The sequence below is a fragment of the Pinus tabuliformis genome, chromosome 1_1 (assembly GCF_031772625.1).
Source record: "Pinus tabuliformis cultivar Carrire ecotype Pingquan chromosome 1_1, CPIR1, whole genome shotgun sequence".
In the NCBI taxonomy this organism is placed as follows: Eukaryota; Viridiplantae; Streptophyta; class Pinopsida; order Pinales; family Pinaceae; genus Pinus; species Pinus tabuliformis.
Window position 1 is genome coordinate 686,200,455 of NC_142297.1, and position 25,606 is coordinate 686,226,060.

Below are 25,606 nucleotides of genomic sequence, written 5' to 3' on the forward strand. Positions count from 1 at the left end.
TATAACATCTTAATTCTCTTCCTCTGCCTTTGCCTCCTCTTCATCTGGAAGAACTCCCTCTGCCACTTGCATCACATCCTGTGGTTGCATGTTAGGTTGAGCTGCTGCTAGCTCCATCTCTAGGTGTTGTAGATCTTCTTCTACCACCTTAACTTCATTTTCCTCAAAAAGTACCTCTTCCTCTGGTAGACTACTTCCTCGAGAGTTTTTCTTCAGCTTTCAATACCATCTGATAAGCTTCTTCTATTGTTTTAGGAGACAATATACTTATCTCATCTTGAATGTCCATCCTAAGAACATTCACATATCTAGCCACCTTCTCATCTGTATCCTGAGTTTGTCCAGCTCTTATACTTACCTTATATACTTCCTCTATATATTCTATCACTGTCATAGAGCTCTGTCTAAGATTCTACATCTGTCTGAATAAGGTTTGTTGATAATTACTTGGTAGAAACTTACCTCTTAGATTTACTACCATCCTATTCCAATTTCTTATTGGTTGCTTGCCAATACTCTTTCTTTCTACCTGCACTCCATCCCACCAAAGTGTTGCATGCCCTTTTAGCTTGGTGACAACAAACTTTACTTTCTTCTCATCTCTTGTTTCTTCATAATCAAAGAATTTATCCATTCCATTAATCCAGTCTATCAATTCTTCTAGATTGAATCCTTTTGCATATATTTAAACCTTAGCTTTTGGCCTAGATGTGGATCTCAACACTGATTGGAAGAATCTCATCTCAGGAGTAGATACTATAGGTTCCTCCTCATCTTCAGTTTCAACCTCATGCTCACTAACATCTCCATCATCTATATTTCTCCCTGTTGTTAATGCTCCTAATCTAGCCTACATCTGTTGCATAGCTTCCATCACCTCAACATTTGAAATTGGTCGTCCTCTTCTACCATGTTCTCGTGCTCTTCCAACTCTGAAATCCATATTGGATTTCCTTCTCTTGCTTCTGAGATTCAATCTAGTGTCAACAGGTTGCTCTAATACCACTAATGATGGTGGTCTGGGTACATGCAAGAGTGTTAATCTCCCAAATTGTGAGATTTTATCTTCTACTTCCATTGCAGGTGTAAATGCTAGTTCAATGGGCTCTCTGTCATCCATCGATAACCTTTAGAGATTCGCTAAGTTAGCAACCCTCCAAAAATTGCAGAGTTCCACTAAACTACCACCATACAGGACCTGACATTAATACAAACCTTAGTTTAATAAAATTTGAAATCCACCTTCTAAAGGCTCGTCGACACTTCTCCACTATTGATCTATTCAAGATCCAATGGTCACAACACTTCCCGAATTCAAACCTGCTCCACCTCTGTCAACCGTCGATCTCACTCCACCTAACAGCTCACATGCATATCAGCTAGCTAATCTGCGCACTTTAAACCCGCATGATAAGAGCTTTCTCTCTCTCTCTCTCCTCTCTACTACGTGTCATGATGTGCATGGAATTAGAACCAATCAGAAAATACCAATTATGGCCTTTCTTCCGCCCGAAATCCACTTGTGGTTTCTCCAACCAACTTCTGCTTGTTAACTGTCGGTTAACTTCCCTGCCCAAACACCGTTGATCTACCTCGACCGAGATCTAACAATCGAAATTAAATCTTCATGCACTGCATCTGTGGTATTCCTCCACTGATCTCGATCGTCCACTCCACACTCATTAAAAAGAAAACACGGAATTTAACACAGTCAACACAATTTCATTCCATCTCTTAAAATACCAATTAACCCTCGAATCTCACAATAATCACAGAGGTTTCTAAGGAGATTATCCCTCAGTATTTGACAGGGAATTTATCATTCACATACATAGAAACTAAATTTTCCCAATGTACTAATTCTCTCCAGGAAAGCCAAATTTCTTCAACAGTAAAAAATCCCTTTACAATAATGTGAAAATTACATAAGTACTGGTTCATCCTAACAACCACATCCTAATTCAAAGGCTAAAATTTATTAACCCTATTTGTCCCTACGAGGCATTCTCCTCGAGAGTTTCCACTATAGCTAACTAACTAAAACTTATTACATCATGATCAAATCCTATATTCTAGCTCTATGCTTAAGTAGAAAAACATGGAAATTGATGGTTAAAGGATCCCAATCCTTTGGTTGTAATATTTTTTTGCATTTTTGGAATAATTCTTCGAATTTGTCTTCAAGTCTTATGCTCTTGCATCACTTCTTAATTATTTACCAATATTTTCATAATTTTCTTTTTTGTCTTCAAAACTGCCTGCATAAGCTTGTGAGATGGATTCTCCCTTAGCAGTTTTAGGGAAAAAATGCTTGATTCAATGGAGGGAGATCTTTGGCTGTAAAGAAGGTTGTACAATATCTTGGTACTATCGTGAAATTTCAAATGTTTGTCCTTTTCATCTAATTTAGCTTTTAATGAGATTACCTCATCCTATTTTTCTCTTTTTGTCTCTTCCAATTGTGTTCCTAACTCAATAAGTTCTTCTTTAAGATGATTTTATTTCTCTTAAAATACTTGAAGTAGCTCGTCATTTATTTTATTTGAATTTTCCATATTAGATTTGTGAGAGATTATCTCATCTTTAAGTACTTCACAATATTGTTTATTTTTATTAAGTTGTTCAGTTATTGCTACAATGTTTTCTTATTCATCATGATCCCCATTTTCATATACTTACAACTTAACCTTAAGACCTTGAATCCTTTTCAAAGTGGAAGCAAGTTTTCTTCTAAGTTTAAATACTTCCTCTAATCTTTCTTATTCTGAATCTGTAAATCCATTTGATATGATGAAGGTTGTTTCATGGGCACACTCATCTTTTGATATGTTACAAGTTTCTTCTTCAGATGCATTGAGCATGTGAAAAGAAATATTACCTATTAGTTTACCTGGCGAGGAAGCTTACACATTTATTATATTTCCTTGTTCTTCATGGATGGCATGTAGATTATCCCATGCCTCCTTTGTGGTTTCATAGTGCATCATTTCCTTAATTTTTGAATCAGGTAAGCTACTGAAGGTTTCATTTAATGTTTGACCATTCTTCTATAGTTTTTGATATGATGGGGGAGTGTTAGCATAAACATTGCAAACTAATGTCAAACATTAGATCCAAGAGATTTTAGCCTACACTTTCCAATCCTAATAATTTGTATTATTAAGTATAAGCTTACCTTGATCATCCAAAGTTCCTAACTTGACTTTTTTTGCTACTGATTATCCTTGATCAACAATTGTAAATCCTGCCACTACATGTGATACAATACTAACATTGCCATAACTTATTCACTTGACTTTTCTTCTTTTCGTGCTTCTTTCCCATGGTCCTTGGTTAACTCTCAAGCGGTTAAGCTTTACTGGAGATCCATGTTCTGATACCTATTGTTAGAAATACTTGGGGGGGTTGAATCAATATTTCAAGCAATTAGTAATTTTACTTTACTTTTATTATGTTATCTAAACCATAATTTGATTCACAACAAATTATCTAGTAGATATAAGCGTATGCAATAAACCATGAGCAACATTTAATAAATAAGGCATGTAAAATATAAGAATGCAACACATCATCAACACATCAACACATAGGGACACTAGATGTTTAGGTGGAAAACCCAATTGGGAAAAACCATTGCTGTTGTTGTCGTTTTCTTCTTATTATTATTTCAAAAATCTTTAATTACATCTTGCATTGGCACAAACTCTTACCATTTCATAAGCTCCTACCCATTGGAGGCTACCACCTCATCTTATTTCTCCATCTATGTTTGGAAGGAAGCTACTAATCCCTGATCAATTTTACCAACCACCACGCGAAGGAAGCTACCATTCCCTCATTGAAGGCTCCAAGCATCAAACCCTCTATGGACCACGTTTCAGAATCTTCCACACTACATTCACCTAACTCAAACAAAAATCCTGCAGGCTACATTTCGTCCAATTTTCAAACAGGACCCACATATACCATTATAATCATCTAGATAACAAGATACCAATAACCTCTCTGCAACAAATTTTCGCAATGGACCATCAAACCCAAAATCTTTGCAATAAATCCTTGATCAACAAATATATCATCAAACTCTAACTCATCAAATGACAAGAAACAACACTCAATAGTACAATCTCCAAATGTAAAGCACAACAAGATCCCTCATAACTCTGCAATTAACTTAATGCAACCATAACTCATTACATCTAAGAAAAACATGTGATAATTATACAAAGTCTCTATCAAAAATATCTCTGCATAATATTGATGACCATTGGTTGCAACATGGCATCAATATCATGGATAACATCATCAAGGCAACTTTATGCCAAACCCTTAATGCAAGAATCAACACACTAAATGTATCTCAATTCAACTAAAAATATAATTGTATCTCTACCTTGAATCAAATCTCTACATAATATATCAATGAAACAAAACAACAAAATTAGGTTAACCATAGAATGTCAATTCTAATCAGTCCCTACATTCAGTCTCTATCATTAATCTTGTGAACAAGGAATGGTAATCAAGCCAATACATAACCATACTCAATTTCTAACTTCAATCTTACATGTAATATCAAGAGACAACCAACAATATTATACTCATCAAAATCATACAACCTCTGAGGACACATAAGAAGAAAATCATTTGCCCTACATACTCATAATAAGTCAATGTAAACTCATATAATGAAAATCATCTAGCCTCCATTCATTGTGAGATCCCAGTACACAAGCTAAGAAAAGGAACCACGAGTGTGCATATTATGAGCAGACCCCTGCAAAATAATGCTCTCTACAAACAACATATTTCTTGCATATAATATTATATTTCTACTCCAACAAATGTCATATCATGAAAAACAACAAAAATTTCCAAGCTACAAAATTTCATTGGTCATGGATTTCTGCATAAATCATCAAGTCACTATTATGATATTCATTCATACACTGTGCTCAAATAATAACCAACAAGACATGTCAAAAACATATTATTGATCATCACTTTCATCACTTCATGCCATGAATAAAACACGGGAAGATCAGTCGCGTAGGTCAATCTAAGTTTCTCTATCATTGTAAGATACAAATTTAAGAGTATATGAATATATCTGCAAAAACCCATATGCCAATCACAATACATGTTACAAAATTTTATGATTGCAATCCTTTAAGCAAGCAAGATGATATATACATGAAAATAAATCAATTCCCACAAGAAAGACTTTTCTCAACAATGTTAAATTCATATGTAGACTCTTCCATTTAATATTTTATTACTAATCTTCGCATACACAATACTCTGCTATTTAAATAACACACTAATCTTTGCATAATACTTTTCTAATAACAACACACATATCTCTGCAATCAATATACTAATGAATCATGTATTTGTTAGTCATAGTATTTAGATAAATAGTGCAAACATATCCATTATCTCTTCATTACACTTGCAATAAGCTAATTAGCATACAAGAGAATCCACCATTGTACCCTCTTGCACTAGCTCCATACTTTCATATTTCTCATTTAGTAGCTAGACCTAAGCCTCCTCCTTGTGCCTTGGTGCAATCACCTGTTCCAAACCATAATTCATCAAGAATGGACACCCAGTCGATCAAATTTGGTTGCATTTTTATAGCCACTTTGCCTTATAGATACCATAGGAAAATCCATGTGATTTTTTTATGGTAATCTTGACAGGATCGAATAGGTGTTGCACAAATTTCTGCACAAGAATACCTTAGGAAAATCCATGGTTCCACCCCAATGTTTTTTTTTCTTCACTTATAGGAAGTAGTACACCCTATCCTTTTGGAAAGTGCACTATAACTCACCTTTTGCACTGTAGACCTACCTTATAACACTTTTTCTACACTAGAAACCCGCGTTACCCTATCTTTCATCCTATAACTCAAACATACCTTAGTCGAGCTACTTCCAACACTTGTAAAACCTGTCTAGATCTTAATAACGCCTCAACAACCTCTTGTAGCTCCTCCGTAATCATAACAAAACTTGTTCACCCTCTTCTGCAAGAATCAAATGTCATCATATGTCAGAAACTAGCTAGGCACATCAATTCTATTACCAATCACCAATAATGTCATCATAATATCCAGGTCGACAATAATATGACAAGATCAAAATCGAGGTTGACATCAGGGCCAACACACTAGCCAAAATGTCAACAACCATGTGTCATAAAGATATATTTGAAAATAATTTAAGATAAAATACTATGAGAAATAATATAACGTCGAAGTGAGATGTGGGAACTTAGGAAAGTAAAATGACAAGAATAGCTAAGTAACAAATAATAGGTGTGAAGTGTGTGAAGTAAAGGTTTTTGTGGAATAGATTAGATGGTTATCTAGATAAGAATAACTAAGAAACAAAGAATGGAAGTGTATAGAGAAAAGGTATGTGTGGAATATAGGAAATGGTTATGTGCATAGGGATTGTTATGTGTATAGAAAGGAGTGTGCAAAGCAATAATTATGTGCATAGGAATGGTTGAAATAAATTGGAAAAATGGAAAAGAGATAAATGAAATTAATAATGGAAATAATGATAAAAGAGGAAGTAATGGAGATATGTGGGGAAAAAATGATATCTTTGGCATAAGTTCTTATTTATTTATTTATTTTATTTTATTAAGCAAAATGCTAGATAAAAAAGAGAAATTAGTCTATCAAATGAGACAATGAATAGATAAATTTCCTTCTTTATAGTGTTTATTTTTTTCTTCTCTCTATTAAAAAAGGGAAATCATCATTGCTATCCATGAATGAAGTAGATTAACACTAGCTAAAAGCTTGTTGTTCTAGAATCACTTTATGTGATTTATAACATGAAAAATCATCAATAAAGGTCAAAGCCACCAAATTTGTTTAGATCATCTTTAGGCAGTCTCAAAACATGAATAAAACTGGTAAGAGTTAGGCCCCTTGGTACTGAATGAGTCAACTCCCTCTATTTGGAATGACTATACCTTGAAATGATTGTATATTTTCATGAGTTGGGCCAACTGTTTGGGACTAATTCCCATTTCTTGAGCTTGGATCTAATAAAATAAAAGTTGTGTTTAGTAGACGAGTGTGTACAATTTATTGGGCATTGTAACCCATACATAAGTTGCAAGTTTGAGACATGGTTTGTGATATTATGGTTTCTATTAGCCACGACTATGGGTGAGTACAAGAAAAAGGTTATTAGAGACTCATACCAACGTGATCAATTCTACTTTTCGAGGCTATTAAGATAGATGCTAAGTAATGGCAAGGAAAATACACAAAAAATGGCTTACTATAGAGTGGCCCCTTCATGATTAGGGGGTATTATGAGGCTATCAAGATAATTTCAATTTAATGGGGTGAGTGGGTCCACCTAAAAAAAATGATTACTTGAAAGTGGTAAAATGACGATTGTTATAACGCAAAATGTCTACTAATATATGTCCCAAATAAGGATGTGGTAAAGAACCAATTTTTTTTTTATATACTTCCACTTGAATAACAATGCACTAACAAAATGCTTAAATTCTTAAAATTGTAGATTATATAGGAATATCATTTGTTGGTAAAAGGTAGCATGGTTTTAATGACTATGCACAAATTTGAAAGGAAACTCCATTTATATTACTTTCTAGGATTGGAAACAAGGAATAGGGTTTCAAAGGTCCTTGGATGAAGTGAGTGTTAAGTGTTATAGATCTTTGATATATGTGTGAGGTGCAATAGTAGTTCTTGACCCAATTTATCAAGGCTGTAATTAGGAAGGCTTAATAATACCCTTAGTCATACCACTTGATTACCTAGGTACGATAGAGTAATATTTTCAAGTGTTGTTCTCTATGTCACTGTAGTGGCCAAATGGTTGATTAGTTTACTTGAGAATAGTTTCAATATACCCAAGGGTGCGTGGAAGTGAAATTTTGTGTACATGTGTAGAATGATGTGCTACTAATAAAAGTGGCAACAAAAGAGGTTACAAGGGTTTCCAAGTAGGTGAATCCTCTTGTATTTCCTTTGTGTATGCTTCCCCAAGCATAGTTGTGCTCATTGAACAATAGATGAATGTGCTATTTATAGACACTAAAACATGTTAAGAAAATTATATAAAATATGTCATAAAAAAAGTACTTTGAGACCACCTAATGATGTTCTTTATTAGCAAATTGATGTAGTGAAAAAATAATATATTTTACCCATGTTTGTAGTACAAAAGACAAATTGTAACCATAATAACGAAATAAACAACCATATAGCATCAAAGTATTATACCTTTATCACTATAATCAATTTTTGGATGCCTTTTCAAGTGGGAAAACTCTAGTTGAGCAGAACTCCAATTATAGATAACTTTACAAGACACATTTTACATTACTTCTATATCTTTATATAGTACTTTATACCTCTTAGAAACATTCTAGATAAGGAAATTTTTAGTAAGAAGAACCTTTAATTAAACCTTCTCACAACATGTGTTTCACACTACTACATGGACTTAATTTATTAGGGATGGCCTCCATACATAAAAATACATGGCAACATATCCATCTACTTAGGGGGTTAAAGAGGTTAGGACCCTAACAATATCTCAACTAGTGCTTGACATAAATTTTCCATGAAAGTAGGGTTGGTTGGATTATTGAAAAATTTCAAGTCCCACTTATCTATGTTATCACTTCAAAATTTTGGTCCAATTCTTGTGAAAAGAGAATTTGTTTGTTATATCTCAACAACTATTCCCTTTTTTATTGTTCATCCAATTCATTCCAATGAACTATTTCATATTATAATTTCAACACTTAAAACTTATCATTTCAACAATATGTCAAACATAGACACAATGTATAATTAATTTAGAAATTGTGTTTGGAAAGTCATCCATTTGGGTAGAAGTTTATAAGGACCTAGATGTAATGCCCATTAGAAATCTGCATACTATAATTAATATCCATTTCCTCTCAAAAAAAAAATTGTTGGCTGACCCATGAGGGCATCTCAATTGGTGATCACCTTAATAATGAAGTGTTATGTTCCTCGAGATTCTAGGTTTAAAACATCCCCATGGTTCAACCAACAAAAACTAAATTATATGCAACCCATGAGGTGTAGGCTAGTTGGTTTGCAAGGGGTTTAATCCCCACCAAGTCACAGGTTCAAACCTCATGGGGAGGGATTGAGGATGGAAGTTACTTTGGGGGAATTAAACTTCCCAAGGGACATCTAGGCTTGACTAAGCCTCGTGCAATCCTCGTGATAAGCATCCCATGCATCCCATTGTAGGTAGATTGGTCTTCATCTATCTAATAAAAGGGTTAGCCTCGACCTAGGATTAACGTAGTCACAAAAAAATAATAATAAATAAAAAATCATTGAAGAATCATCAAAGTGGACAGAATTTTATGAGGACTATTGCTTCATCTTAAAAGAAAAACTGTTTGTTTTTATGTTCAAATTACTTTAATATCTAAAATAAATTTGCTAAGGTCTCATTTCACCATACACATATAAAAGTTTTAAACAAAAGAGTCATCTAGGCTCAATTAAAGAATCTAGGCTCGATCAAGCCTTGCACAATCTTGGTGATAAGCATCGCATTGTGGTAGATAAGTCTTCATCTATCCAATAAAAGGGCTATCCTCGGCTTGGGCTCAACCTAGTCACAAAAAAATAATACTAAATGAAAATCATTAAAAAGTCATTAATGTAGATAAAATTTTATGAGGACCATTACTCCATCTTGAAAAAAACTATATTTCTCATTATGTTTAAATTAATTTAACATCTAAAATAACTTTACTAAAGTGTCATTCCACCATACACATACAAAAGTTTTGAATAAAAAAGCCATAAAGCCATCTACCATTATTGGTCAATATTGACCACCAAATTTCATTCCACACGACAGATACAAAATTTTGAACCAAAAAAATCATTTACCATTATTAATAAGCATTGATCAACAAATAACATGAAATTAAAAAATTAATAATATAACTTTATGGTTAACCCAATAAAATAAATACTTTGGAAACCAATTTGAAACATTGTTTTCTTATACTTATTTTCATTCTTAAATAATACAAAAATTATGAACCAAGACTATCATATAATTTATTACATTATCTATCACCACTCACGATAAAGACGTCACTTATCTATCATACCGATCTTAATCTTACACTAAATAACTTAATTAATTTGTACCATATTGCTTGATTGAATATAATAATGTAAGTAAATACGCTCTCATTAGCCTAGAGTTATGCTTAAAAAAGTCTTCCCTTGTCCTTTGAATCCTAAACCATCCTTTTTCACGAATGATTGACCAAAAAAATTCCTGAAAGTAGGGCCGATGACACTGCCAAAATTTGTGCGGTCTCAACTTGTTCATGTTATCACTCCAATCTGTAACCCAATTCATATAAAAATTGAAATATTTGTTGTATCATGGGAACCATTCCTTTGATGGTTCCTCCAATCCACTCTGGAGAACAACATCAAAAAGTCAATAACCTAAATTGAATAAAAGAGGTCGATGTCCAGACCTGATTATTAAACACGTTCAATGGACACGTGCATTCATTTCTTAATGGAAACTCAATGATCAGTAATAATCATTATGGTTGATTATGAAGAGTTGGTACTGTGGGCTTTCTTTGTTTCGTGGGAAGTGAAAATGAAATTGGTTTTACAGGGTAATGTTTTATTATTTAAATTATATTTTTATATATATATAAATTTAATTCTATATAATTTAATAATTTATAATCTTATTTCCAAAAAAAATAATAGAAAAAAAAATCACCTTGTTAAATACAGACACTTGTATCACGTGCAGAAATGCTCGAAAAGTTCCACTTCCAATCATTCAAAGTTTTTGGCAGAACCCTATCACTTTCCCGTTGTTATCCTTTGAAAAGTTACATAACGAAGAATGATCACTTTCCCGTTGTTATCATTTGAAAAGTTACATAACGAAGAATGAGTAAACATGTTCCAAAATTTTTGGCAGAATGCTATTACTCGCCCATGGTCGTAATGAATCCACAAGTTCCACCATGACTTCAAAATTTCTGAGAGAACATTCTCACTTAGCCCATTGCTAAAAAGAATACTCTGGTTGCCTAATAGTTAGGGAGACTAATCCTACGTTGATACACTTTTTTTTCAACGATAAAATATTGGAGTTGTTTAACGAGGTGGAGGAATTGTCTGGAAATTTAAAAGTGGAAACTTAAAAGTGGTTGGAATCTGGATAAAAAAATTTCAAAAAATCGTGTAGAGGCAGTGTTTTTATGGTGGAAATGGATTCAGCACCATCAAAAACGTATAAGAGAACTAAAATTTTGAAGTTCAATAACTATAAGTTAAATTTACAAAAATCCTTACCAGATTTTCTCTAAACCATAACTTTCCAAGCAACTCCTCCGTCTCTTTGACTAGGCGTAAAGAATCAGTATCCTGACAGTTACTTGATAAGAAGTCTCCGTCAAACTATCCAAAGTTCAACTTGTTCATACTATAATTATTGAATAATCCTCCGGGATTTCGAACGTAATTATAATTAGGACACAGATTAGGTGTTTCCCATATTTCTGGTTATTTCTCATATTTCTAGTTATAGAGATATAACTGTCTTTTCTGCAATTTTATTGTACAAATATATCTTCTGCTTACTAAATAATATCGCAGAATATTATTTTTTCATCATAAAATTCTCTAGATACTGGTAACAATCACTGAAAGTTACTGACAGTGATGCCGTGAACGCGAAAAAAATTGTCGTATCTCGATAGCTCTTTCTTTTTTATTGCCGAGTCAAGTCCAGTAAACCACTCAATGAAAATTCAGCAAAAGTCATCAAAAGGCTCTGTAATCATATCTTGAATTGTCTTTGAAAAGTCATTGAAAGGCTCTGTTATCATATCTCCAAATTACAGCATAATTACAATGATATTAACTTTGCAAAAGTCTCGTTTCACTAACGGGAATCCGACGATAAGCGTCATCCACCATTTTGGATGACGCTTATCTTTATAACCGTCATGGACAATGCTTTCCTACAAGTATAATAATCTTTATAAGCGTCATGGACAATGCTTTCCTACAAGTATAATAAAGATAAAGATTGTTTATCTTTATTTGTATTTATTTATTAACTCATGGACAATGCTTTCCACAAGTATAATAATCTTTTCGATCTGTAGTCAATTAACCAACGGTGATAGAAATAGGTAGTGTAAGAAAACGAAAGATAGAAGGTTTAACTTTGCTTTGGCACCACTCACTCAAATTTATGATGGGTAACTCTTATCCGAAAGATATAAGCTCTCATAGCCAAATGAGTAGAAGAGAAACGAAAGATAGAAGGTTTAACTTTGCTTTGGCACCACTCACTCAAATTTATGATGGGTAACTCTTATCCGAAAGATAGAAGCTCTCATAGCCAAATGAGTAGAAGAGATTATATATTTCAAGATAGAAGCTCTCATTTGGCATTTATGATGGGTAACTCTTATCTGAAAGATAGAAGCTCTCATAGCCAAACGAGTAGAAGAGATTATATATTTCTAGCTTGTGCAATGAGCAAGAGAGTTACAAGCTTTAAATAATTTTAATTTTTTTGGGTTGATAGGCATTTTCTTTATATCTAAAATTTAGAATTTATCTTTATCTAAAATCTATAATTCATCATGTTTTGTTCTTAAATTCTCAATATTTATATTTAGTAAATAAATTTAATATAATCTATGAGGTGTCGATTAATTAGTTTGTGTAAGGTTTAGTACACATCAAATTACTAGTTCAAATATCATGGGATGGGGTTGAGGGTGGCAACCACGTATGCGAATAAAATCTATCCCACAAGACATCCAGGCTCCACTAAGCTTTGCACAATCTTGGTGATAGCTTCCCACAAGTAGGCAGATCATTCTTACATCCAATATCAGTGTTGGTCCTAGCCTAGGCTTAGCCTAGACGTAATAAATAAATAAATAAATGTGACCCAACCTGTTGAAAAAGCCATAAGGACATTGTTACCTACTTTTGCTTGATATAATGATTTCTCAAAAATATGTACTATGCTATATATAAGGCAACTTTGAAAACTGTAAATGGACAAAGTAAAAAATTAGAATTGTTCATTGATGGTTCCAACAAAACTCTATGTAAGCAATAATTGAGTTCTACATAACGTGTATTGCCTAATGTCCCATGACCATCAATGGTATGTCCTATTTCTATTTCTTTTTTGAATTGATATGTGATGGAATGAATGAAATAAGATATAAGATGGAATTAAAACTTTTATAAGTGTATTGATGAATACCAAAATTTAGAGTGTCTTTCACATAACTCAAAATTCTCTTGGCTACTTTGATATGTATTCCATATGGCTATCTCATGTATCTTAAAACAAGAGAATCTAAATAAGGAATTTCACGTCTTGTGTGGGTTGCAAACATCAAACTTTTGTAGTAAATTCATAAGTTTTTTCGTTAACTATTTTAGCACCATTATCTAAACACAACACAACTCCATGAGGAGCTACAGTAGAGGCGAGTTTACAAATAGTCATATCCAATTTCTTCAACATATGTTTTTCAGTTTTTCATACTTTATTTGATAAATGAAAATTTCATCATCACTTTGATACATGCATTCTTAGAAAATATTGCACAAGACCCAAATGTTTCGTCTCAAATTCATTCATCATACAAATTTTGAATTCGTCCTTCATCTTAGAATTTCTACCTATATACAACAAATCACCAACATGCAAACTTACAATAACAATATCATTACCTTGTTGTTTGTAGTAATATGTGGGTTCACTCTTACTTATTTTGAAGCCATTCTCTTGAAAGCATCCATCAATCCTCACATACCATCCTCTTGGCACTTGCTTGAGGCCATACAAAGTGTTCTTCAACTTGTAGACTTGATCTTCTTTTCCTTGCACTTATAAACCTTGTGGCTATTCCACATAGACTTCTTCTTCTAAGTATCCATTCAAAAAGGAAATTTTCACATCCATGTGATGAATGCTCAATTTATTTTGAGTTAATAATGATGTCATCATTCTAACATTCTCTTGTCTTGCTACTAGTGTAATTGTCTCTTCATAATCAATCCCATACCATTCTGTGAAGCCTTTACCAACTAATCTTTCCTTGTGTCTTTCAATACTCCCATCATTGTTGCTCTTGTAGACCCAGTTAGTACCAATATTTTTCTTGTCATTTGGAAGCTTTACAAGCTCCTAATGATAATTCATATGAATAAAATCTATCACTTCTTGCATTCCTTACTGTTGACACCTAATCATTGGGATTGGGTGAATATTTGTAAATAATGTAAATAGTATATAATGGAGAATAGGAATATGAAGAGACACTGGGAGGTGAAACCTAAGAGTCTCTCCCTCCCTGTATATATCCATGAGAAATATTAATGAAGAAATACAATTTGATTTGAGGAGTTACCTCATGGCCTGACATTATATCAGAGCATAGGTTCCAGCCTCTATTTTTGGCTCTCTTCTTGCCCTTGTAACTCCCTCTCTACCTCATTCCTGCCATTATTTCCTGTCATATTTTTTCCTTTGTCCCTATTTTCTCTGCGTTTGGACAGAGTGTTCTTTGCCTTCTACATTGAACAATATGATGTGTACGATGCTCTGGGTGTTGGAAAAAGTTTGAGTCTAGTCGTTCCTGCAATAAGTTGGAGACTATGTAATGCACGGTGCATAATTGGAGTGGCACAACAGAAGCATGGTGTGGTTGCTCAGCGTGGTGCAACTGTTGGTATGTGTTCTATTGGTGTGGAAGTCAGTATGTGTTCTATATTTATTCAAATGTTGTTGCAATTTGGTTTGTTGTAGATTTATTGTGTGTTGGTACGTGTTCCTTTGTATACACTCCTCCCCACGACATAAAAACACAGTTAGACTCAACGTTGGTGCCTCACAGTGGTGCCTGACATGGTTATGTTAATATATGAAATTCTACAATTTTCTTACACCCTCCTAGTTCCATCAACTCCTATCCACCATATTCATATACCACTGTGTTGCGTATTCATATACCACCATTCATATATCACAACTATGGTTTTTTTGTCGCCTAGGTGAAAACTGGCAGAACTGACATACCATAGTCCCGCACAATAGTTTCTCCACACGTTGATACCACCATCTCTGCATACTATGCTCCCACATATAACTACGACTTTTCACTGTGTATCCAACATTGCTTTGTGGCTGTACGATTATATATTATATAACCATATAAATCCCATCCCACATTGTGTTAATATATCCCATACCACATACGCTACCATCCATGAAGACCTGAAACTATTGCCTAAGCTGCCATCCACGGGTATCCAAACTGTGGAGCCCTCCCCCATACTACCTTCCCCATATACACCCTCCCTCTATACACCCTCTCCTTATACACCTCCCCCAAATATACCTATGCTATATATATATATATATATATATATATATATATATATATATATATATATATCATAATTGTATTTTTACCACCAGAAGTGACTTTTTTTATGTATTGTAATAGAGTACATTTTTACTCAGTACACATTTTTAAATGCTTGATATTTACAGTTGGAGTAGTTCTCTCTAGGAAAGAGAACTATCGAAAATGGTCGTAGAAGATAAAACATACTCTGATTTTCAATGAGCTATGAAAAGGAGTTTGTGTAGGAGAAGGAGATAATGAACATGAAAAGCCCACCTCAGAAATGAGTTTACCATTTGGGAAAACAAGAACAACAAGGCCTATACCTTGATTGCAACATCTATAAACAAAGAGGTGAGTCACCATATTTCACCATTTTCAAATGCTTTTGAAGCCTTACATAAGTTGAAGGAACTCTATGACTAACACTCTAAACTTGAAGTTGTCCAATTGATGATTAAATTGTTCAGTCTTGAATTAAAAAATGATGATCCTCTTGCTTTAGCATCAGAAGTAAGATATATTATGCATGATATCAAAACCACTAATGTTCAAATAGACATTCCTCTCATAGCTTTTGTTAAGGCACTATATCCCACTTATTCAAATTATCTTGAGTCATTGCAAGCAAGTGAAAACCTCAAAGAGATTACCTTTGACTCCCTTGTGAAGAAATTTGCTAAGAGAGTGAAAGCTTTTGGGAAGAAGAGAGATCCTCAGTCTTCTGAAGAAGTTGTGTGTCTTGCACATAGAGAGAAGAATCATGCTCAACATTCTAATAGAGGAAGAGGTGGTTGAAGAGGAAGAGGAAGAAGAAATTTTAGAGGCAGGGGGACAAACACTCTCGAGGAGAAAATTCTGATCTTCATTGCATACGTTGCAATAGAGATGGACATCATGCATCTACATGTAAATTTCCTTGGGAAAAAATTGAGCAGGAAATAAATCAAACCAAAGGTAAAACCAATGACAAAGAGAGAGGTAAATCACCTCAATCCACTTACTATCTTGTGGCACATTATAATATTGGAGTAACTGAAGACTTGTTAATGCTTCACTTGCTTCTTCGAAAAAATGATTGGTTGCTTGATTAAGGAGCAACTTGCCACATGACTTTTAGAAGAGACTTTTTTAAAGAATTTACTGACAATGTTGATGGAGCAGTGTACTTTGCACACAAATCAAAACTCAAACCATCAAGGCTTGGCACCATCAGGGGCAAATTTCATGGTCTTCTAGACTTTCTTCCACATGATGTTTTATAAATCCCACAACTAAGGAGAAAATTGTTGTCCTTGGTCCACATTCGCTAGCAAGGAGACTCCATTCATATGTTTGATGGAAAGGTTGAGGTCAAAAAAGCATCATATCATTCACTTTTCATGATGGGGATAGAAGAAGAAAGACTTCTAAAGCTGCAAGGTATCTCTGTTCCTAAACAAAACTTATCATACTGTTATCGTTATGATGAAGGTCAATTTCCATCAATTATTTTATGACATGATATATTTTGACACTTCAACTATGACAACGTTCACTTGTTGAAGAAAAATGGTGTCACTACTTTACCTACAATTCCTAGGAAACTTAAGCAATGTGATGATTTTATTCTAGGAAAGCATAGAAAACAGTCATTTCATGATTCACATTCTAAAGCACATAGAAAACTTGAACTCATTGATTCAGATTTATGTACTCCAATGTGTTGTTTCTCCTAGAGGCAGCCTTGGATTTCTTACAATACTAGTGCCTAGGCACATCTAGATTTGGTGTGTCTCAAATGATTCTTAGGAAAATAGAGACATCACACACACACACACACACACACGCGCATATTAAAAGGAATTGGTTGGTTCATTCATCGAAAGGTATAAGTCATGTATTTATGGTACTTCTTCACATATGCAATTCACATAGATACGTGCATAAAATAGTGGAGGCTAAGTAGTTCAATGACTTACAGTTTAATAAGATTTTTTAGAGAAATGAGAGAGGATAATAAGAAATAGCAACTCATCACATAGAGCTTAAAGCATAAAGAATTCTACATTTAACACATAGACCTTGAAGCATTAAGAATTTTGACACTTATTTGAGTTATGGGTAGGTATAATGGACCAAAGAGAGACTGAATGTTATGATTCATGTAGTGCAATTTTAAAGATATAATCTCAATAATCTATACAGGCACATGCATTAATAAGTCAATACAAATGAATCTGTGAAGAAGTATGAAATTTTTCTAGCAGCTATAATTTCATGAATTTAGAGAATAAACATGAATGTAATGATATTTAATAGGGGGATAACATATTGTAATACTCGAATGGGGAGTCACCACCATTTGCTTGATATTCTTAAATATCTTTACTATAAAGTCATACAGTCTGAGAATAACATGTAGCTCTTTATTTAGGATTTCTGAACCTTTTTAAAGTGTCGCTTCCCCCTATTAATGTAGAGAGGGGAGCATTTGAACATTCATCACAACAAAATATCTTCTGTTGAGTCTCAACTGTTAGATTGACTAGCTATCTCGGCTAGGGATGGCTCTGTGGCCCAAAAACATTACAAAATATTAATTTCCTCATTAAAGGGTGGCACATTATATGATAACAAATCAATCAACAATCATATGAACACATTAATAAAATATCTTTGTTCCCATCCCTATGATCGTCATTGCTTCAGGTTGAATTTGTCTCACGATTTGGCCTCCTTTGTTACTCAGCCGACTCCCATCGCTTCATCCTTTACTGCTTGAAACATTCATCCTTTAAAGTTGGGAGTGGGCACTATCAGTCTCATGCCGCAGTGTTGAAGCAGAGGACTCCATGGGCGGTACTTTGTCTTCCCTCTGTATTGGGGCACCATGCTAGATAATCAAGTCCTCCCGAGCTTCCAAGTCCCCATTTACTTCTGTTAGCGTCAACCCGAATTTCGTGTCACAAGGGGTCTATCTGGGTTTTCCCATGCTGATTTTGAATGCTCCATCTCCTTTATTAAATGCCACAGCTGCCGACCCACCTCACCTTTAAAGTTGTGCACTACCTGGTTGTGGAGATCTCGCATCTGGATTTTCCAATAAAAGCCTTAACAGGACGGAGCCTTCATGTCCACTCCAGCCCCTTTTTCTTCATGTGACCAAGGGCTATGACCAGGTATTTAGTCCTTGGGCGCTAGGGCATTTGGAATCCCCTCCGGGGATCTTCTTCCTTTGTTACATAGAATCCCACACACTAGTGGTTTATAATGCTTTCCTTTGATATCTCCCCTTGACCCTTGTGATCGTCAATCTGCGGGATTGGGCCCACCCTGGGTATCACAATCGCAATACGGGAGAGAGGGCCTCTTTACCTCCTTTCATAATGCTGGCCGATTATCTAGACGTGAGACTTCAACAAAGAAGGATGCATAAACTATCACAATCAGGAGGGTCTTTCACATATCGTAATCACAGGTCAGAAGGGACTTCAGCAGAGGTGGGACCTTTGCCTTGTGCGATTGTCGATTGCCAATTTGCAATGGTTGATGACAGCACTGCCATGTGTCACTTTGTGAGAGGTGACACGTGTCACCCAGAAATGCTCCCTTAGGACCTTGAAAATGCCAAAACAGCATGCCACGTGTCATTCATACCACCACGTCATCTTCATGCTACCATGTCATGATGATGTCAATTTCCATGTGGATTCATAGGGACCAATGGTATTCCACCACGTGCCTTGTGGAGGAGAGAGAAAAGGGCCCACCTAGCCTTGGTTTTTCACTGCGATCTTTTGTTAAATGATTTTCGGCCCCTCCTAGTGCTTTTTACAATATAACAAGACTTTTCCACTTCATAGTCTTTTTAACCCCAGTCACATCTACAATCGTAGATTGACGATATCGTGGGGCCTTCGATGTCGCAAGAAGTCTAATATGCGAGACCTCGTACCAATGATAAGCCTATAGACTGTGCCCGGGACCCTTCGATCACCGATCTGCCTTACCTCGAACCCGTTGATTTGTGATTTGCAATATCGACAATCATCTGATCACATATTTCAATGTCTTTCCTTGCCACTGCTTCAGTAAAACCCCGATTGTGATTTGCAATAAGCTCGACCCTTAGCCATTTTTCCTTTGTTTTCTGGCTTTGAAAGGCTAATGTTCAATTTGATCTAACTTCTGATCCAGAAGTCTATTTTTGGACTTCCACCTACCGTTGGAAAGCTTATTCCAAACACTATATAGTGGAGAGGGTCTAATTTAGCTTTGATGGCTTCTATGGCTTGGAAGATGGTTTAAAAATTCTATATTATTTGGTACTCATTGTACAACTGAAACTTTGTTTTCAAAAGGTGACAACATTGGCTCCACCTGGGGAAAGTGCCTTGCTAGCAAGGTGTTGAGAACCTGCAAACTGTGAACTTCTCCTTTGGGCATGGAGTCTTTTCTAAACAAATCACAATTTTATGAAAGTGTAATTTTCAACATAAAATGGAAATTTCATATAACAATTACATTACACACACCGGTATCTACAATGAGTGCAAGACAGGTACCTCTAGTTTTGGAAATAGAGTTTGAGGAACTGACCATTTACCAGCAGTTCCAACGATTCACCATCTAGATTTTCAAGCAGGTACATGTTATTTCCTCTCTCTTCCGCAATCTTGAAAGGGTCGAACCATAGCGGATTGAATTTTTCATATTTTCCTTTATCTTCCTATTGGACATCCCATCGGAGAACTAAATCTCTTGGTTGAAGAGGTCGACCCTTGGCCTTCTTGTCAAATAGGGATTTCATCTTTTGTTGGTAATTTGATAATCTGGCCCCCACTTGTTCTATTTTTTCATGAAGTTTGACTAGTTGATTATCCTTCATGTCAAGGCACTTGGCTCTTCCTCAGCTTCATGTAGTAACTTCACCACTGACACCACTAATTGGATCAGGAGGACTACAGTCCTACCATACACTAGCTCAAAAGGCGATTTTCCAGTGGATCATTTAGGAGTTACTCGGTTGGACCATAGGTAAAAGTTTAGTTGGGAATCCCAGTTCCTTTGATTCTTGGCGATGGTCTTCTTCAGCACCCTCACAAAAATTTTGTTTGAGCACTCAGCCAAGTCATTACGTTGAGGATAGTAGGTAGTGGAGTGCCTGCTGGTGATATTGAATTTCTAGCAGAAGCTGGTGAATTTGGCATATTTGAAGACCTGAGAATTGTCAATGATAATTTTGATAGGACAATCAAAGCAAGATAATATGTTCTCCTCCATAAACTTAATTACCACTTAGTCCATAATGTTTCTAGCTGGGATGGCCTCTACCCACTTGGTGAAATAATCTGTGGTCATTAATATCCACTTGTGTTGGCCACTAGATGGTGGGTTTATTTCTCCCATGAAGTCTAGTCCCCACTGTCTGAAAGGTTCTTCCACATGCACTGGAATGAGGGGAAGAGGAAAAATATTTTGTCTCTCAGCAAACACTTGACACTTCTAGCATGACTTGACTTGGGAATGAACAGTTCCAAACAGTGTAGGCTAGTAGAATCCTGCCTTGAGGATTTCATGTGCTATCGTCTTCCAGTTGTAATGACCACCACAAAATCCTCCATGAAATTCCTCAATCACTTTATGGGTTTTTCCCTCTACCAAACATAACAACAATACTCCCACTGGGTCCTTCCAGTAGAGTAGACCATTGGATATGATATGTTTTTGCGTTTGCAATCTCAGAGTTCGATATTTGGATTTATCTAGCCCCAGTGGGCACCTCAGGAATAAGAGATAATGAATGATGCTCTTATACCACGGTGATCCACCATATTTAGCATAGACCTTCTGCTCAGATGTTTTAATCCCATTATGATGATCCTCTAGTATGCCTTCCTCTGTTATCATGTTTATCCCTAAAGCATGGCAGTTAGATTCGGATAAAACCTTGGCTAACCCCTGACCTTTTATGAGCTTATTAGGCTTTATGTCTAGCTCATATTCTTATATATTTTCTATCCACCTAGCGCTTTTTCCTTCGTTCTCTCCTTGCAACAGGATGTCCTTGACCACTATCATTGGGACAAATGTTGTGATTTATGATTGTAGCACATACATACGAAATGCCTTCAAAGCCTTGACTAGCGCATAGGCTTGTTTCTCCAATATGTTATATTTCAGTTCAACATCCCTCGAGACTTGGCTAAAGAAGGTGATGGGTTGTTCATAAATATCTTTATTCTTCTATAGAATAATTGTGACAATAGTATGCGAAGAAGCAAAAGAGAAGATATAGAAAGGTGTTGAATAGTCGTGACTGACTAGTACCGAGGCTTCAGCCAAAGATTCTTTAATTATAATGAAATAATCATAGGAGGTAGGGCTCCACTTGACTTCATTTTCCTTCTTAAGAATGTTTTTAATACCCTTGACTATTTCTACATAGTTGGGTATGAGCCTCCTCGAGAAATTTATTCTCCCCAAAAATGCTTGGGCCTCTTTCTTATTCCTGGGTAGAGGAATATGAATTGTTAGTGTCAGTCTTTACATCCTTCCTCCAGTGATCAAACATGCTCTTACAAAGTGATTTTATTGTGTCAAGGTAAAATTTTGTCATTTCAGTGAGTCTGCAAGCAAAATTTGGTCACTAGGCATTGGGTCTAGGGTTTGATTTTACCCTTGTCAAAGTTGTCCAAATGTCGGTCCATGTCACATTTCAGCTGAGTGTACCATCATTCAGAGAGTTTTCATTATCATTTCAAGTCCCATTGGGTCATTTTATAGCTTGTTCATGCTTGAGATGCGCCTAGGTAAGGTCATTTCCCTCTCCTAGGGTTTTGAAGGAAATTTCTCTTGGACGGCCAAATCATCGGAAAAACTTGTATCCGGATGTTCATACACCTTCCCCTATCCTTAAAGTACCTTATCAAACACTTCCCATCACTGAGATCCCCCAAATTCCTCATTTTCGCACAAACCCTAGTTTCTTGCTACAACTTGGCAATTTTCTAGGTTGGACCTGTGTTTTGCCTTTTTGGACCCCTTCCCCTCACTCAATTTCAGAGATTCCACTTTCCCATACTTCCTAACATCCCTCCCTAATTCCAAAATTTCCTGAAGAATTTAGAATCTCCCTATCCCCTTCATTTCTCTTCATTACGACAAATCCCTTGTTCCACACATTGGGGTAGGTTTCACTCAAATGATGTTTCTGAGAAATAAAAGATGAATTTATGAAAAATGAGAGAGAATTTTGTCCAAAACAGGCCAAGGAATAAAAACCTCCTTCATTTTTTACACAGGTGTCATGGTTTTAGAGAAATGTCAAAAATATAATTGCCTCAGGAGAATTGATGCACCTCTGAAGTGACCTTGGGAAAATCAAGAGTTATCCTAGCTACGTTGGCCAAATGACTTGCTTGATGAGTCAAATGATAACTAGACACAAAGATATTTCCAATGAGCTATCATGAGCTCAATTTGGAGTTGAGGAAGGCATTCAAAAGTTGACTGTAACAACACTCTACCTTTAGGTAGCCTCATTTGGCACATTTTGACCAGTCTTGGGAGATTTGATTTTTGACAAGGAAAATAAACTCCAAATTAAAAAATTCCAGTTGGGTTGGAATTTAGACTCAAAGAAAGTTCCAAAGAGCTATCCTAAGCCCAATTTGGACACAGGGAAGGCCTCCAAACATCACCTGGAAAAGAGCGCGACGCACAGAAGGAGCGCGGTGCACTGGGAGAGATTTTCCAGTGTAAATTTACACTGGCGCGACGCACATGGAAGGTGCGGCGCATATAGCCAGGAAAGCATGAAAATTATAAATTCACTCAAAAATATCCTAAATTCACATTGATACAAGTTTCAGCAGGTGATGTTCAGGAAAATATTCCACCAAGGGGATGGAATTCATATGACTCGTTTTCATGGATTACCTCCAAAGAACAGTGTATACAGAATGCTCAGATTGCTTCCCAAAATCTGCTACAACATGGTTATGAGGAAAATAGAAGAAGGATCATCTCAAAATTCTCCAGGATTTGATATCTTAGATTAATGGGGAAGGCCAATCCCAGATCCCACAAGATGGCCATCTTCAAAAGGAGGCAAAGGGTTCAAGGAGGTTGCAGATAATGTGCATAAGATGGGTCTCAAGTTTGGCATTTATGTCAAGCGTGGAATTAGTACTCAAAGCTGTTAATTCTGATAATCCAATCATGGGATCCCAAGGTGTCCCTTATGAATAAGGTGGGAAGATTTGGCATGCTAAAGACATTGGTCTAATCAATCAAACTTGCTACTGGATGCCTGCATGTTCATGAATGTTCAAACTAACCTAGGAGCTGGGAGGGCTTTCCTCTGATCATTATATACACAATATGTCGAATGGGGAGTTGATTTTGATCTTAAAAGAGCTTGATCATCCTATGGTGTACTCTCTCTCACCCGGAAGTGATGCTACACCACAAATGACCATGCAAATAAACTCTTTTGTCAATATGTATCGAATAACAAATGATGATTGGGATAACTAGAGCGATGTAGAGTTCCACTTCTATGTGTCAAGAGATTTTGCTAAATCTAATTTGATAGGAGCAAATGGTTTAAGGGGGAAGTCTTGGCCAGATTTAGACATGCTTCCACCTAGATGGTTAACTGACCTTGGTGTAAAAGAAGGTCCACGTCGCTTTAGCAACCTTAATTTGGATGAACAAATAACTCAGTTGACTCTATGGGGGATGGAAAAGTCTACACTCATGAGGAAGAGACCCACAGTGATTCACCAATAGAGTTACATGCACCCAGGAGGCCTCATAGAACTGGAAAAACATCTGTGAAGACCAACAGGTTGCCCAAAGAAGCCTAAATGAAAGGACACCTATTCAGCAGGAGATAGAGGCTGATTGAGAGTTTTGGCTCGAGAGGATCCACATCCACTTAGAGAAGTTGTTGGCAAAAGCAAAAAAGGATAGGGACATTCTCAGGCACATGAAAAATCACTATTGGGCACGGAACAAGGTTTGCAAGGCACGAATAAGGAATTTGAAAGCAAACCTAAGGAAGGCATCAAAAGCGAAAAAGAGGCAAAAGAGAAAGATCAGCTTCGAATCTTGGCTGAGGCTTCCTTGGCACATAATAGCACCCCATAGAGAACCTCCAGCCCAAATTTCAAGGAATTTGGGGAATTTTTGGTTGCATGGTAATTTTTTGGGCAAAAAACAGGGATTTTCTCCCTGTGCGCTGTGCTACTAGCGCGACCCTAAAATTCTAGAGCTCCAAATGAGGAATGGTTTGCATTTTTGGATTTAGCATGGAAAATCACTACTACTGGTGTCTGGGCAAGAAATTTTGATAAGATCTGGGTCTCCTAAAGGTAAAAAAACACCCAAAAATGGCCTCTCTACCACTTTTTTGACACACAGAAAGCAGTCTTGGGAGAATGAAGATTTCGAGGGGAAAATGAGCACCAAATTGAGAAATTCTAGTGGGGTTAGAAAGTAGACAGGACAGGATTTCCAACAAGCCCACTTGGGCACATTTTAGACACCTGCAAGTGCACCAAAACATGCCCCAAAGTGGTGTGACGCACAGAGGAAAAAACTGCCAATTTGCTCTCGTTTCTCGAAATTTCAGGTCGCGACTTCTCCAAGTGGGCCCGGTCATCTACACTTCACTTTTTTGGCACCAAAGGCGGCATTTAAATAATTTTCTCTCCAGATGGACACCTATCCAAGTGGCAAAAGAATGCAAAGGGTCACCCCAGCCAAATGTCATGTTTGCAGTGCTACACCTGTAGCTGATGGTTGGCTCTCCATCTCCATTTCGAAATGATTTGAGTAACTTCCCAACCCCTGGGCATTCCATCTCTTCTCCACACATTCTATATATTGTATGCAAGTTATTTTCAAAGGTTTGGCTGGCTTGTAACTTCTGGGAGACTGTGGTAAAGAAACTTTGTTTTTGCACTGTGTATTTTTTGACAGAGAATTAATGAAAGGCAGCGGCTCTGTTTCATGAGATTCTTGTGGTTGTGAGTGTAGCAAATGTGTTCTTATGTTCCATATGTATCTTGTTATGTTTCATAATTCATTCAATGTTTCATTTCAGTGAAATTTT

At 36.0% G+C, this 25,606-nt stretch overlaps 1 pseudogene; it reads left to right on the forward strand.

Annotated features, from left to right (window-relative positions):
- The first annotated feature begins 23,268 nt into the window (after window positions 1-23,268).
- On the forward strand, window positions 23,269-24,279 carry LOC149215275 (alpha-galactosidase 3-like; annotated as a pseudogene).
- Window positions 24,280-25,606: the final 1,327 nt, after the last annotated feature.